Here is a 15,343-nt window from a genome sequence, read left to right as displayed (position 1 = left end):
CAAGTCCTACAAGGCATCCCTGGAGTGCACAACATATCAGATGACATCATCGTTTCAGGTGAGACATTCAACTGCATGATGAAAGACTGCACCAAGTCCTGCAACGACTGCAAGAGAGACAGCTGACAGTCAACAGCAAAAAGTGCCTGTTCCGGATGTCACAGCTGGAATTTATGGGTCATGTACTGTCCAAAAATGGCATAGGAGCAGCTCAGTCGAAGATTGAGGCAGTGGAGAGCACACGTCGGCCAACAAATGCGGCTGAGGTGAGGAGTTTCCCAGGGCTCGTTAACTACTGTGGGAGGTTCATTCCTAATCTGGCCACAACATCAGAACCACTGAGGAGACTCACCAGGCAATCCTGCAAATGGACATGGGGGTCAGAGCAGGAAATGGCATTTGTAGAACTAAAGAAACAGCTGGCCAGTTCACATGTAATGGCATATTTCAGCCAGGATGCAGAGACACATGTGATTGTGGATGCAAATCCAGTGGGATTAGGTGCAATATTGAGCCAGAAGCAAAGTGATGGGACACACAAGCCTGTCTATCACGCGAGCCGAGCTTTATCTGACGTAGAGCGCCGCTACTCTCAGACTGAAAGAGAAGCCCTTGCCATTGTGTGGGGATGTGAGAAATTTCACTCGCCAGCGAGAATTGAAAGGTGGGCTCTGCGGCTGCAACCCTGGCGTTTCAAAGTGGTGTATAAACCAGGCCCACAGAATGCAGCTGACTCGCTGTGACGCCTCACAGTCAACCCGCCCATACAGATTGGCACCATGGAGGAGCATGTCTACTACGTGGCTCAACATGCAGTGCCCCATGCTTTCCCACCACGACAAATGGAGAACTTGTCGGCAGAGGACCACACTCTTGCTACTGTACGGAGCAGTATCGAGACAGGTGACTGGAGTAAATGCGAGGCGGCTTACAAAACCGTCAAGACTGAGCTCCCCACTGTTGGGAAAATAGTGCTGAGAGATACCCGGATTGTTGTTCCTCAGGCAACACGACAACAGACGCTGATGTTAGCGCATGAAGGACATCAAGGAATAGTCAAAACAAAACAAAGACTGAGAACAAAAGTGTGGTGGCCCGGAAATGATCGTGAAGCAGAGGAGTTAGTGAGGTCATGTCACGCTTGTCAACTCAATAGCTTCACTTCACAGTATGTTCCTACCACAAGGTCCGAGCTCCCTGCTAAACCATGGCAGACGCTTGCAATGAACATGTGTGGACCATTCCCATCAGGAGACCATCTACTGGTGGTGACTGATTACTACTCTAGATGGGTGAATGTCGATATCCTCAGAAGTCCCACATCAGTTAACATAATAAAATGTCTAGAACACCTATTTGCGACTCATGGAATCCCAGAGTCTCTAGTGACTGACAACGGCATGCCGTTCGTGTCAAAGGAATTCAAAACATATCTGCAGGAGAGTGGAATTGAACATCGCCGTGTCACGCCATATTGGCCTCAGGCGAACGGGGAAGTTGAGAGACAGAACAGGACACTATGTAAAGCCATACGTGCAGCTCACGCTGAAGGCAAGGACTGGCGCAGTGAGCTTGATGTTTTTCTTATGGCTTACCGCAGCACTCCACAATGTGTCACCGGCCGCAGTCCGGCCGAGCTACTCTTCAACCGCCAGATCAGTACCAAGCTTCCGGAACTGTCGGCGAACAACCAGTTGCAACCGACAGGACAGGATGCTGCTGTTCGCAGGACTGATGCTGTGAGGCAGGAGAAGGGACGTGTGGATGCAGACAGAATCAGAAGAGCGAAGGACAGCACTGTGAAGCAGGGTGACAAAGTCCTGCTCCGTCAGCAGAAGCAAAACAAACTGTCCGTTCGAACAAGACCCCTACACTGTGGTGGACCAAAAAGGATGTTCAGTCATTCTTGAAAAGGACGGCAAGCAGATAATGCGTCATGTGTCATTTGTGAAGCGGTGGGTTCAGCCTGAACCAGACACGGTCGTGCCAATCGGTGTGGCTGGAGAGAGGTTGGTCTCTCACAGCACAGCACCAGTTGAAACCCATGAACTGGACACTAGACCTCAGAGAACCAGGAGAATGCCAACTCACTTTGTTGACTATCGTTTAGACAGACAGTGCCATAAAGGGGCAGAATAATCCCCAGCGTTTGTCTTAATGGCAGTCCACCCCTCGCCATTCAGGTCATGTTTTGTTACATAAAATGTTAAGGTTTTCTCTGAATTTAAGATTATATATATATTTCTGTGACAATCTAAATGTTGATTACATTTCTAGCTGTGCCTGAATGTCTGTTAACTATAGAGTTATGTTGAATATGATTATTCCCAAGGGATGGTGAATAAGTAGTTGGAAACATTATTACAGTATTAATGCTGAAGGTGTTTGCTAAATTAATTTTGCTAAGAGTAATACATGTGTGTCTAAGTTACTTGATATACTACTTGATAGTGATATGTTATTATCAACAGGAATAGTTAACTGAGTTTCTGTATAAACCGTTTGTATTATTACAATTCATATTGATGTAAGTTATCTAAGAAGGGGAGGGATGTAGTGTATGGCATCCCACGTTAGATGCGTGTTGACGTTCAGTCATGCGCAGTTGTAGGTTACCGGAAGTGGAGTAATAAAGCGAGCACGTGAAACGGTCCCGGTGTTAATGTCGTTAATATTAATACGGTTTAAACACTACACTACCCAACCCGTGGATTATCCACGGGGTCCGTGGGTATGACCACCAACCACGCATCTCTATTAGTCTTGACTTTACTAGTTAGTAAACACTGCCCGTGAGCTCCAGCTGTTGGCGGGATTCCCTGGCACAATTGATGGCGGGGTTTCCTCCATGTTAACAATGGATAGGCTACGTCATTGCGATTCCCCAAAATTTCTGGCATGCCAAACTTTTCGTCGTGGAGTTTTTGAACGAATCGGGGCAAAATCAGGCTGAAATAGTGCAGTCTGAACCAGCCACAGCTGCCCTTAAAGTGTAATTCCGGCGTAAATTGAACCCAGGGTCATTGTATTGGCATGAAAACCCATCAAATAAGCCCTCCAGATACCTTTTTCATTGAAAATGAAAAGGTATGAAAATGAAAATTATGAAAATTAGAGTATGCCCGGCGCAATGTTTGGCGTCCATGTTATTGGCTTGGGGCATTGAGTTTCGCTTCCAAATCAGCATTTTTGAACCATTAATATTGCTAAAAGTAGCACCAAACCTCTGCAGTAGCATGACTAGGGTCCCTACACATAAAACGAAGCACCAACAACTTTGTTTGCTTACCCAGAGTTTATTTAAAAAAACAGTTTAACAAGCATTACCGGTAGGTCCGTGATACAGGAAGTCCACACGATTGCCGAACGCGCCGGAGTTCAGTTCAAGGAGGAAAGTTTTGGAATTTATAATTAATTTTATTTATATTGGTAAATAATATATAGCAAGTGTTTACATGTAAATTAAAAGGACTTGAATATGTAGGTTACAGTTACAAAATATTTGTTCGCTACAATCAGGCATGGCACATTGTTGACAGAAGACGCACTGCACACGTGATTAACACATAGAGTGAAGGACAGCTCAAGCACCGGAGAAGAAAACCCATCTACAGCTTGAAATCAAGAGAGAGAGATGGTTCATGTTTGTGTTTTCCTCGGCTGCGGAAAACAAATGAAAAGTTACACCCCAGAAACTTTCCAGAGACTGCCATTGCGGTACAATGACCGATCTCTGGTAGACCAGTGGCTTATTGTTTTGAATATGGACATTGAGACGCCAATCAAGATGCTGATGCAGAAGGATCACCGTGTCTGCAGTGCTCATTTCGGAAGGACGACTTCATCATTCCTAAAAGAGCTCCTGACCCAAAGAACCAAAAGAAAGTGTCATTGAAGAAGAATGCTATTCCACAAGTGCAGCAAATGGCTACGGATAGACTTGAGGTAAAGTTGTTTCCTTATTTGTCGTGTTACATGATTTTTCACAATTGGTGTGGGGGAGGATGCATAACTTCATTCGAGAAAGTGAAAGATGATCTTGTGAGTTGTCCAGGTGGGCTAACCTAGATTAATTGTGTATAAGGAGTTGTGGTAGGAATTTACGGACCTCGTCAATCGTTTTCTGTGTAAACCGTGTAGAATAAAGAGTCATACGAACGTTTCACTTTAGTGAAACGTTCGATAAAGTGGTACGAACGTACCACTTTATCTCAAGTCTATCCGTAGCCACTTGCCGCACTCGTGGAATAGCATTCTTCTTCAATGACAATGACTTTGGGTTCTTTGGGTCAGCAGCTCTTTTAGGAATGATGAAGTCGTCCTTATCGAAATGAGCACTGCAGATACGGTGATCCTTCTGCATCCGCATCTCGATTGGCGTCTCAATGTCCATATTCAAAACAATAACCCACTGGTCTACCAGAGATCAGTAATTGTACCGCGATGGCAGCCGGGGAAATCACAAACACAAACCATCTCTCTCTCTTGACTTCAAGCTCTAGATGGGTCGTCTTCTCCGGTGCTTGAGCTGTCCTTCACTCTATGCGCTAATCAGGTGCATCTTCTGTCAACACCGTGCCATGCTTGATTGTAGCGAACAAATATTTTGTAACTGTAACCTACATATGCAAGTCCTTTAATTTACGTGTCAACACTTGCTATGTATTATTTATAAATATAAATTATATTTATTATAAATTCCAAAACGTGTCTCCCTGAACTGAACTCCGGCGCATTCGGTCACTCTATGCGTCAATCACGTGTGCAGCGCGTCTTCTGTCAACAACGTGCCATGCTTGATTGTAGCGAACAACATTTTGTAACTGTAACTTACATATGCAAGTCCTTTTATTATTAACACTTGCTATGCATTATTTATAAATATAAATTATATAAATTATAAATTCCAAAACTTTCCTCCTTGAACTGAACTCCGGCGCATTAGGCAATCGACTTGTGTAGACTACCTGTAAACATAGACCTACCGGTAATGCTTGTTAAACTGTCTTTTTAAATAAACTCTGGGTTTGCAAACTAAGTGGTTTGTGCTTCGTTTTATGTGTAGGGACCCTAGTCATGCTACTTACTGCAGGTTTGGTGCTATTAACAATATTAGTGGTTAAAAAATGCCGACTTGGAAGCGAAACTCAATGCCCCCATCCAATAACACGGACGCCAGGGCAAACTCTAATACTCGATTTTCAATGAAAAAGGTATCTGGAGGGCTTATTTGATGGGATTTCATGCCAAAACAAGGACCCTGGGTTCAATTTTCGGCAGAATTACACTTTAATACAGACTGCTTGGTTTAACCCAAACAATGTAACACAGATATGTTGAGTTATGTATATGTTTTTTTTTTACAATGGCGGCCGAAATTAGACTATGCCGGTGCACCATTGTCTCGTCAATGTGTGGGAAACACCGGTGTGGGGTGTGTGTGTGTGTGTGTGTGTGTGTGTGTGTGTGTGTGTGTGTGTGTGTGTGTGTGTGTGTGTGTGTGTGTGTGTGTGTGTGTGTGTGGGGGGGGGGGGGCAATATGAAAAGTAAGAAATAAAAAGGGAAGAAAACAGACAAAGGAATTAAAAAAAGAGAGCAACAGCGAAAGGACATTAGAAAAGAAGAAAGATAAGATGGAGAAGAAGAGAGGTAAATATCTGAGGTAAAGAGTCAAGAATAGAGCAGAAAAGGGGAAAAAGGATAGAAAAAAACAAGAAAGGAACAGCGATCAAATAAAAACTTCACAAGACAGGGATAATGTAGAACAGGGATGCCAGGGTGAAATTGGTCAGGGGGCCATATTTTTTTCAAGAGAGACCTCAGGGGGCCGGATTACACTTTCGGACTGAAAAGGCCTGAAAGGCCAAACACTGCCTCAACACATGGATAGGTAGGCTATTTTAAATTATGCTTGAAGGCCTAAAACACTGTGTGTGAACACACAGTAAGAACTTAACATTTTCCTATCCATGCAAGTAGCCTACATTTATAAATGAGAAATGCCACAAAATAGACTAGGTGCCAACAAAACACATTTCCTATTAATAACACAAGTGTAAACTGTTAATTACTTTTATTTTATTTATTGAAGGCTTGCACAGGTGAACTAGGCGATCGCCTAGGGCGGCAAATGCGTTGGGGGCGGCAAAAGTGTTGGGGGCGCCCCCTTGTGGCGCTCTTAATTGATGAATACATTTTAATGAAACAAGCGTGTTTTCTAAACACGTTTCGAAATGGAATGGAGAATGGGGGATGAACAGTTATTGAATCGTATCAGACCAGCAGCAGTAACAGACCAACTGACGTATTCCAAAAAAATAATAAATACATATATTCTCCCCTTATCACCCGCGGGCCGGATGTGACATACAGTCGGGGCCGTGTCCGGCCCGCGGGCCGTAACCCTGGCATCCCTGATGTAGACACTCACCTTTGTGTGATGTAAAAAAAAAGGATTTTTTTCCCCACCACTCTGCTGAACTCATAATAAACCTGAAACAAAGTAAAACAATATATCAGCACATGGTCAAATTTCCTTATGACACCCTCACCAAAACACATGGGTGACACAATATGTAATGGTCAACATTACAGTTGAAACACACGTAAAAACATTTTTAATGAATATGAAAACCATGGATACAAACCTGACTTTCTGTGAAAAGAGCAGGCCATCTATGTGCCATCTGGTTGATGGCAGGCTTGTCTTGGACAACATCCTTTCTGTGAAGAGAAAATGTCATATCCATCTCTTTATTAACCAGGGACCCATTTGGCTTTTTCTTCATCATTTCATTGACCAGAACCTGATGAGCTTCCTCCAAGTTGTGTTCCTCCTGAAATTTATTTCCCCTTTCCTTCCACGTTTACTACCATTGACAGTGACATCAACTCGACCGTATTGGCGCATTTTGGTTCTATAATTACCCATCTTGAACTTGAGACTGTTCTTCCATCCATCCCAGCCAGAGGGTGACTTTTCTTTAAGGCATGGATGTGTTTGCACCAAAGCTTTTGCAACAGTTATTAAACTCTTCGTTTGTTGGGTATGCTTTAAATGCATACATTGTCTCTGCCAGTTTTTCAAGGATTTCATGTTTCAGTTCTTTTGTCACTTTCAGATAGGTGGCATCCCTGAGATACAGCAGGTTACCGAGACGTAGTCTGTATTCAACATCGACTGGAAATTTGGGGATTTCAAATACATCTGGCCACTGAGAACTTCTATCTGAAGAGGAGATGGACAGGATATCTGTGTCTGCCTGGCTGCTTGTGTCACTGAATGTTTCATGGACTGGTATAAGTTCGATCCCTGGAATGATTTTGATAGTTGGTTTCTCAGGGAGCTCAGACAGATCGGTGAGGTTACACAGTTCATTGTTAAATTCAGTATTGCAAGTTAAAGTTGTAGCTTGCTTGGAGAGTGCCTTTGAGCCAGTCAATCAAATCTCCCTCAGTGACAATAACTCACATGGTAAATTTCTGTTTCACAGACATCTAGATAGAAATAAGAAAGTTATTTAGCAAATAACAAATCGTCTCAGTGTTACCATAAGCTCTCCTTGTACCCTGTACAATGATAATGGGAGGACATCGTTTAACTATGACATCTTAACCACATACATAGAGGTGACATCATCACAATGAAGTTGGTAAGATCTCAAATGCTCACAGTACCAGGCTGTCAATTTGTGGCATGCAAACAGAATCTCTGCATCAGCTGCAATAATCTTTTCAATCTGGGCAAATTCAGGTAGACCTGAGCATGACCCAGCAGGTATCATGTTTGGTTGATACTTTATTCAATCTACACACACAGATGACGCATTCAGCAATGATCCTGGTATTCTTATCTTATGAGCAATTGCTGTTTGTACGTTTGGGAAAGTGCAAAGCAAAACTGGGGTAACCTGTGACATCTCAACTGACGGTCTGAAAAATGAGCTACAATCAAGGAGGCAAATGATTGCCCGCTGGTGCTTTGTCGCAAGTGTCATGGCAACATCTTTGAAGTTTTGTGCAGTGCGAATTGCCATTTTAAAGAACTTGTGCTTCCCCTTGAAGCACATTATCCAAACCTCACACAGGGAACCAAACATCCAGATAAACTGAGGGTAATGTTCCACAAAGTGTTGTTTTGGCCTCAAACGAAAATCTGGGAAGGTTAACTGTAGCAAGTGCCTGTGCTCTGCAATCTTGCAGTCCAGGAAATGCAGTGTCTCCTCAGTATGCCTTGGTGCTACAGCTAACTCAACAATGTCCTTGAGAAGCATGAAGATTTCCCAAGTGTTGTCACCCTCAGGGACATAGTGACTAGGGATGGGCAAAATTATTCTTTTCCGGGAATCAGTTCTTTCAGTTCAGTTCACTATAACGATTTGTTTGTTTGATTCGTTCGTTAAGTCAGATTACGTCATTTGACAGGGAATCTCCCAGGTGTCTGCCCCCCTCCGCGAGACGGCCCTGAGCATAATTTAAACGACTTCTAGGCTCTACACTCCGTGAAAACCCAAAAGATATACTATTTAGTTTAACTAAATGTCCCACCAATATTTATACCACTTGCATACTCTCTGTCATTTATGGTTTTATATTTATAAAAAAAAATTACTTTACATTTCATTCTTCAGGCATTACAGAACTTTCATGGTCATAAATAACAAATACGAACTGCAGTTTAATTTCTTTGTTTGTTCTTGAATTGATGTAGAATGGAGCAAAGACTCCTGGGATTGGGAAATGCGTTTATCCAATAAACAGATGGAGGTCAAGTCTATTTTCGGAAATGTAGGGGGATATATGAGTGGCCCCACGTCGAATGGCATGACCCAAGATACGTCAGACAGAGAAAGCGCGCAAATTCGACGTTACCACCTTGTCATTTGTTTATCCAGGTGCCCTGGCAACACCATTGCTACCTCTCATTGGCTGAATCTTTGAGACCGTTGTAGACTCAATCAATATAAGGTCGCGGGGAGACGAAGCTCTGTTCGTTTGTATATTTTATTTACGTGACCATATTTTTGGTTTATGTTAAAAAAAAAGAATCAATGAACCAGTTCTCTTGTTTTTCGTTTATATTCGTTCGTTGTGAACGAATCGGTCGCGACCGACTCATCCCTAATAGTGACCAACAACAAGTGGAAGGAGCCTTATTAGACACCAGTTCTCAAATCCATTTCCACCAATTGTCCCTTTAGTGGACAGTGTTCTGTCACTAAATGGGTACTGAAAGAAACTGATGGCCTGATTCAGCACATTGAGTGTGAAATAATGTTTGCCTATCAGGTCTGAAAGACACAGTGACACCTCGGTTGGAACAACGCTTTCCAAGATATCGTGCAAGATGTCAGGAGGGTACCCACTCACCACATGAAAGTGCTTAAACTTTTGAGTTAAAGGACATGCTCCTTTCACACCATAAGAGCGACCCAATCCAGGATCCCCTCGCACCTCTTGCACCTGCCTATCATGGGACTCTTTATCTCGCATGTGAACGAAACCAGAACATACATCATGCTGTTGAGTGTCACTTCTACTGGCTGAACAGAATCTGCAGAATTTCTTGACACTGAAGCTCTCCAAGAATCCTGCTAGAGAGTGAGCACCAAGATTGTCAGCTGCAACATACAAAACAGTACCTTTGACACTTGCAACTAGCTGCTCCAGGAAAATGCCATTTTGCTCAACAAACTGAAGATCATAGATCAGAGGTTGCAGTACTTTTGCATAACCACACTCTTTGACCGTGGAGGTGTTGCACAGTAGAGCTAGTTGGATAGAGTTAAGGGTGGATCTATATTTTGCTGGTATGTTCGCAATAACCCCAGTATATTGCACACATCTTATGTTTCAACTTTGATGTTCCAAGAGGATTGGCTACTTCAGAGTCGTCAATGTAAAGGCCAAGAGCAATTGTGAACTCATCCTTTGAAAGAAGTGAATTTTCGCTACTGCCCATCTGCATATGACCTGTATTCCTGTGGGACATGGACTTTGTCTGACATAGCTTTGTCTAAAACATACATTTTGTTAAGCCACTTCTGTTGCATGGAAACAATTGGAACATATGCAAGAGGTTTTTTGCCTTTTTACACAACACATTAAACTGGATTTACCAGTAGAAATTCTCTGCGCACATAGGCTGCTCTTTTTTTGGCAGTTCCTAAAGGTCCATCTTTGGAATAATGTGACATTATGTTACTTTCTGACACAGCACTCATAATCGCTTTAACATATGTTTCATCCATGTGACAGTTATATATGCTTAATAAAGTCCTGACTCTGTTTTGTAGAAGTTGTAGTGAAAGCTGATTAATTTGCCAAAGCTGTTGTACCAAATCTTAAACAGCACTCTCTGGTATGTTTAAAACAGCATGCATCACGTTCACAGGTTACTTAACCTCATCTATGTCTTCAATATCATCTGCATCTGACATTTGCTCTTGTGCAGCATCACCATCATGACTTAAACATCATCACCAACGATTTCTGACTTAAACTTAAAATTTGCTTTCAAAGTTACAGACTTTATAAGGACATCAAACTGGTTTTACTTTTAGATGCACAGAATTCAGGTGAGTGATTTAAACATACACAGACATTCCTGATGTAAACAAGGAAATGGCATGTTTGAGCCTATAATGTTTAAACAGCTTTGCTCTCTTTTCACAGCTAAAAGCACAATACTTGCACTTCCACATCATTGTTGTTTGAATTCTGCTTTGAACAGTTTTTCCGTAGCGTCTGAACATTGAAACTGTTTCTAATGTTCCCTAATTAGCCGAAAATACCCTAAATGTCCTTTTGAGGGCCAATATGGGCAGATTTATGAACTTAGTTGCAGTAGCACAGCACAGAAAAGCGACTGGACGGCGTTACCTCTCTCCCTGCACGCAAAGAGCCTACCGCCGTCTCAGTCCAGATCCCGGTGTGGTATCTAGATGGTGAAAGTCTTTACTGTGATGTTTCATCGCTCTCATAAAGCTACTAGAGTGAGAAAACTAGCTCTATCATCGGCTAGTGGATAGCCATCTAGCTCCTTAAAATGACGGTCGGACCTGTTAACATTAAACGTCTTTACCCCACAAAGAAAAAAACACAAAAAGTCCAGTTGCTCACCAGTAGTCTCTCGAAGTCACGCAACAGCACTGCGGCCTGGCTTGGACTGTCGAACGCGGTCGCGGTCTGCAACTGCGGCGTCTCAACTCAGTGGATTTGAAAAGAGGCGTGGTGTAACAAGACTTGGAAGTTTAAGGTCATTTTACTTGAAATTATTCATACATTTGCTGTTACGCCTCCTGGTGGTGACTCATTAGAAGGGCGCAACATAAGTCAACAGACGTAGGGTGAGGGTGCAGTGGCACAAAACCGCGAAACCAGTGCCGTGTTCCAATACCCGTACTGTCCGCACTTACTAGCCAAAATTTGAGTACACAGTACGTTCCAATTCAGATCCGGCGAAAAGAAGTATACTTCAAGGACCCGGATGCCGTACTCAAAACGGGCTAATCATGAAGTGTGGATCGAAGGGCACTCCGCGTACTCAACGGCAGCCATCTTAGCTACGTAGCGGAAGAGGCGGAGCCAGGCTGAGCCAAAGTCGGCGCATTTTCCACATAGCCTGCATTAATAGTCATTTTGTAGTTTTTATAGTTTTTATAGCTTTTTATAGCTGCTAGGCGTAAAGAGTTCACCGTTCAAAGCGGGATGTTTATTGCGGGGGAGGAGCCACGGTGGCAGTCGTGATCGTCATTTCCGGTAAGTGCACCACAGAGTACTCGATTTGGAACAGCACTCACATCTAAAAAATTAGCATACTCAAGTGAGTACGGATAGTGCAGATAGTGTACTTCCTTTAAGTATACTCATGGAAGTACGGGTATTGGAACACGGCCCAGGTACCAACTAGGGTTGGGCAATCGTCTACAAGCTTACATCATCCGTTAGCGCCCCCTAGCGATCGCCGATAGTCGATGCCATCTGGGGGCATCTTTATAATAATTTTATAATATTAATTATTTATAATAATTTATCACTCACACTACGATGGTTTTCCCCTTGGACCAGCGTGAGCCTCCGCTGATTTAAGTTTCGATGCGTCGGCGCTGGCGGCGCTGTCATGATGACACGCTGATGACACACAGCTCGTAGCTGTGTTCGAAATCGTATATCCTATCACGGATATACTAGTGCACTATATAGGGTGCTCGCCATTTTGTAGTGTTGTTCGAATTCTCACTGGTTAATTTCATGCCCTATATAGTGCACTTAAAATACCCAAAATTTGAGTGTACATATGTTCCCTACGTGTTACTCCCATATACCACAATGCAATGCGGTCGTGTTTTTCCGAGGAGAAGAAGAGGTGTCTGGCTTTCGTTTAGAAATATCCAAATTTATTTGGGATTTAACAAGAAAATGTAACATTCAAAATTAATAACAAAAACCTTGTTCAAGGAAATGTAACATTCAACATCAATACAACCTCCAGCTTTCCTCGAGAGTGCCCGGTTTGTTTACATGATCTGGGCGCATCTGTCTGCGTCACACAAATACCCGGCGCATTTACTGACGCAAATTACGTTTAGAAATGTTCAGCGTAGTGTCCGAATTCTCGTTTGTTCGTTCCCTATGTAGTGCACTATATCATGAACACTATAGGGAATAGTGAGTGAGTGAATAGGGAACGATTTCGAACACAGCTCATGTACCTCAGCTGTGACCCGGAAAAGGTGCAGCGGGGTGTGATGTCATTTCGCCGTGCGAGCAGACCGGTAGGTTTCGAGCCCCTCCCCTCTCCTCTCGCAGCAGTGAGTGAATACGGCAGGTCAACGCTACATACCGGTAGTATGTTTTCCACCGGTGCCAGTTATTTCAATTACAATTTGCGGGGCTTTTTAAGTTGTAAAAATAGCTACCACAGCGCTTAAAAAATAAATAAATAATACTAATTAAAAATTAATTATTAAAATATAATTATCGCCTTTTTATCGGCAACTTGAGACGATCGACGATGGAATCCATCTATCGTCGATAGTCGATAGAATCGACTATCGGCCCATCCCTAGTACCAACAGTAATATTTATTTACAAAAAAAAACAAGCAACCCAGGGGTCAAGGAGGACTAACAGTGGCACCAAAGTAAACAAAAGGAAATAATAACCCACCCACCCCCCCCCCCTTGACAGGTGCTAAGCACCCATAAATACAGTGGGTGGTGCACACTCTAATCTAGGGTTGTAACAGGTAAACCTACGTGATGCAAGACGTAGAACCCAGGGTATCCTCCTGTCCTCACTTGCTCCCCAAATAGAGCCGCGCCGAACTGAACACAAAGGGGACTATATATCAGGTGAAGGGTAGCTTGATTGCTGATCAGGAACAGGTGGGGTGGTGCCTGAAATCAGGGGTATATCTGCGAAAAGTGACAGGAGGGAGACAAAAACACCACAAAACAGAACCAAACAAGACATGTCTAAAAAACGTACAGCATACATAAACCCCAGACGTAACACTCCCCCCCCATAAAGAGTCAGCCCGTGGCTGAAGATAATCCACACCATCCCCATGTAACCATATTCCATCATTGTTTCCCTTTCACAAATTAACCACCTGCAACAGGCTTAACACGAGAAAGGGCATCAGCAAAAACATTATCAGCGCCTTTCTTATGGCGGATTACTAAATTATAACTTTGCATAACCAGAGACCACCGCATTAAACGGTGGTTGTGGTTATACATACGGTGCAGAAAAACCAGTGGGTTGTGGTCTGTGTATACAACCACAGGCTCCACACTAGACCCCACATATACCTCAAAGAACTGCAAGGCAAGCAGTAAGGCCAAAGTCTCCTGCTCTATTGTAGAGTAGCGTGTCTGGCTGCTGTTGAACTTCTTTGAGAAGTACCCTACAGGATGGACCAAACCCTCGGAATCCATCTGGGTTAGAACTGCACCTGCCCCAATACAACTAGCATCAACTTCAACAGAAAAGGGTTCATCAAAATAAGGAGCACTAAGGACTGGGGCATTGCACAAAAGGGCTTTACTTCAAAAGCTGACACCTATCTGACCACACAAACGATACTAAGGGACTGATCAGGTCAGTCAGAGGGGCTATAACCGAGGAGAAGTTCCTACAGAACCCTCTGTAGCAACCGGTCATCCCGAAAAAAAGGCGCAACTCCCGCCGTGTGGTTGGCACTGGGAAAGATGTGATGGCCTCTACCTTGGCCTCAAGGGGACGCACTTTTCCACTGCCGACCTGTTTTCCCAAGTAGGTCACTGTTGCTTTCCCAAACTCACATTTGGCCAAGTTCAAGGTTAGAGAAGCGTCTGCGAACCGCTGGAACATTTTTCTCAGTGAGCCCATGTGAGCAGACCACTCTCTTGAGTGTACCACCACATCGTCAAGGTACGCTGTACAGTTGGGCACATCTCCCAGCACTATAGTTACTAGCCGTTGGAATGTTGCAGGAGCATTTCGCATTCCAAACGCCATAACTGAATATTGGAGGAAATAGCAAAGGCAGATATTTCTGAGGCTCTAGGTGAAAGTGGCACCTGCCAATAACCTTTCAAAAGATTCAGTTTGGTAACATAGGAGGCGGACCTAATGGTATCTATACAGTCATCAATACGCGGCATGGAAAAGGAATCGAAAATTGTGACAGCATTTACCTTAGGATAATCCGTGCAGAAACGGGACATGGTATCAGGCCTTGGAACCAACAGACACGGGGAGCTCCATGGACTTGAACTCTGGTGTGCCAGTGATGCTCCAACAAATATGCAACCTCCTGCTTCATCACTGATCTCTTCACTGTGTTCACTCGATAGGGATGCTGCTTAATCGGCTTTGCATCACACAAATCTATGTCATGTTGCAAAACAGTAGTGCGAGTTGGAACATCTCCAAACAGACAAGGAAAATTATGAATGAGCCCCACCATGTCAGCTTCCTGCTCTTTACTCAAGTGTGGCATTAAGGAAGGAAGGTTCAACAACATCTCAGGATTGGATAACCGAGGAGTTTTTTGTTGGACCTTGTGACCGTTCAGACCATCCTCATCACTCACTGTGAGCGTAGAAGGACTAGAACTCACAGCTGCTGGCACTGCAGCTCCCACAGCGGCCGCAGGGTTCGCACTGCGTCTCTCAGGCTGAATGTCGCCTCTAGGATGGTAACATGTTTATATGACACACTCAAGTTTTCCTTCGCCTATCAGGAGTCCTGACAACATAGTCAGTATCACTTAACCTCCTCTCAATAGAATAAGGCCCAAAAAAACAAGCATACATAGAAGAGCCAGGGATGGGGAGCAAAACTAAAACCATAT

This window comes from Gadus macrocephalus, chromosome 18 (genome assembly GCF_031168955.1).
Source record: "Gadus macrocephalus chromosome 18, ASM3116895v1".
In the NCBI taxonomy this organism is placed as follows: domain Eukaryota; kingdom Metazoa; phylum Chordata; class Actinopteri; order Gadiformes; family Gadidae; genus Gadus; species Gadus macrocephalus.
The sequence above is the reverse complement of the archived record's forward strand: the minus strand, read 5'-3'. Positions refer to the sequence as shown.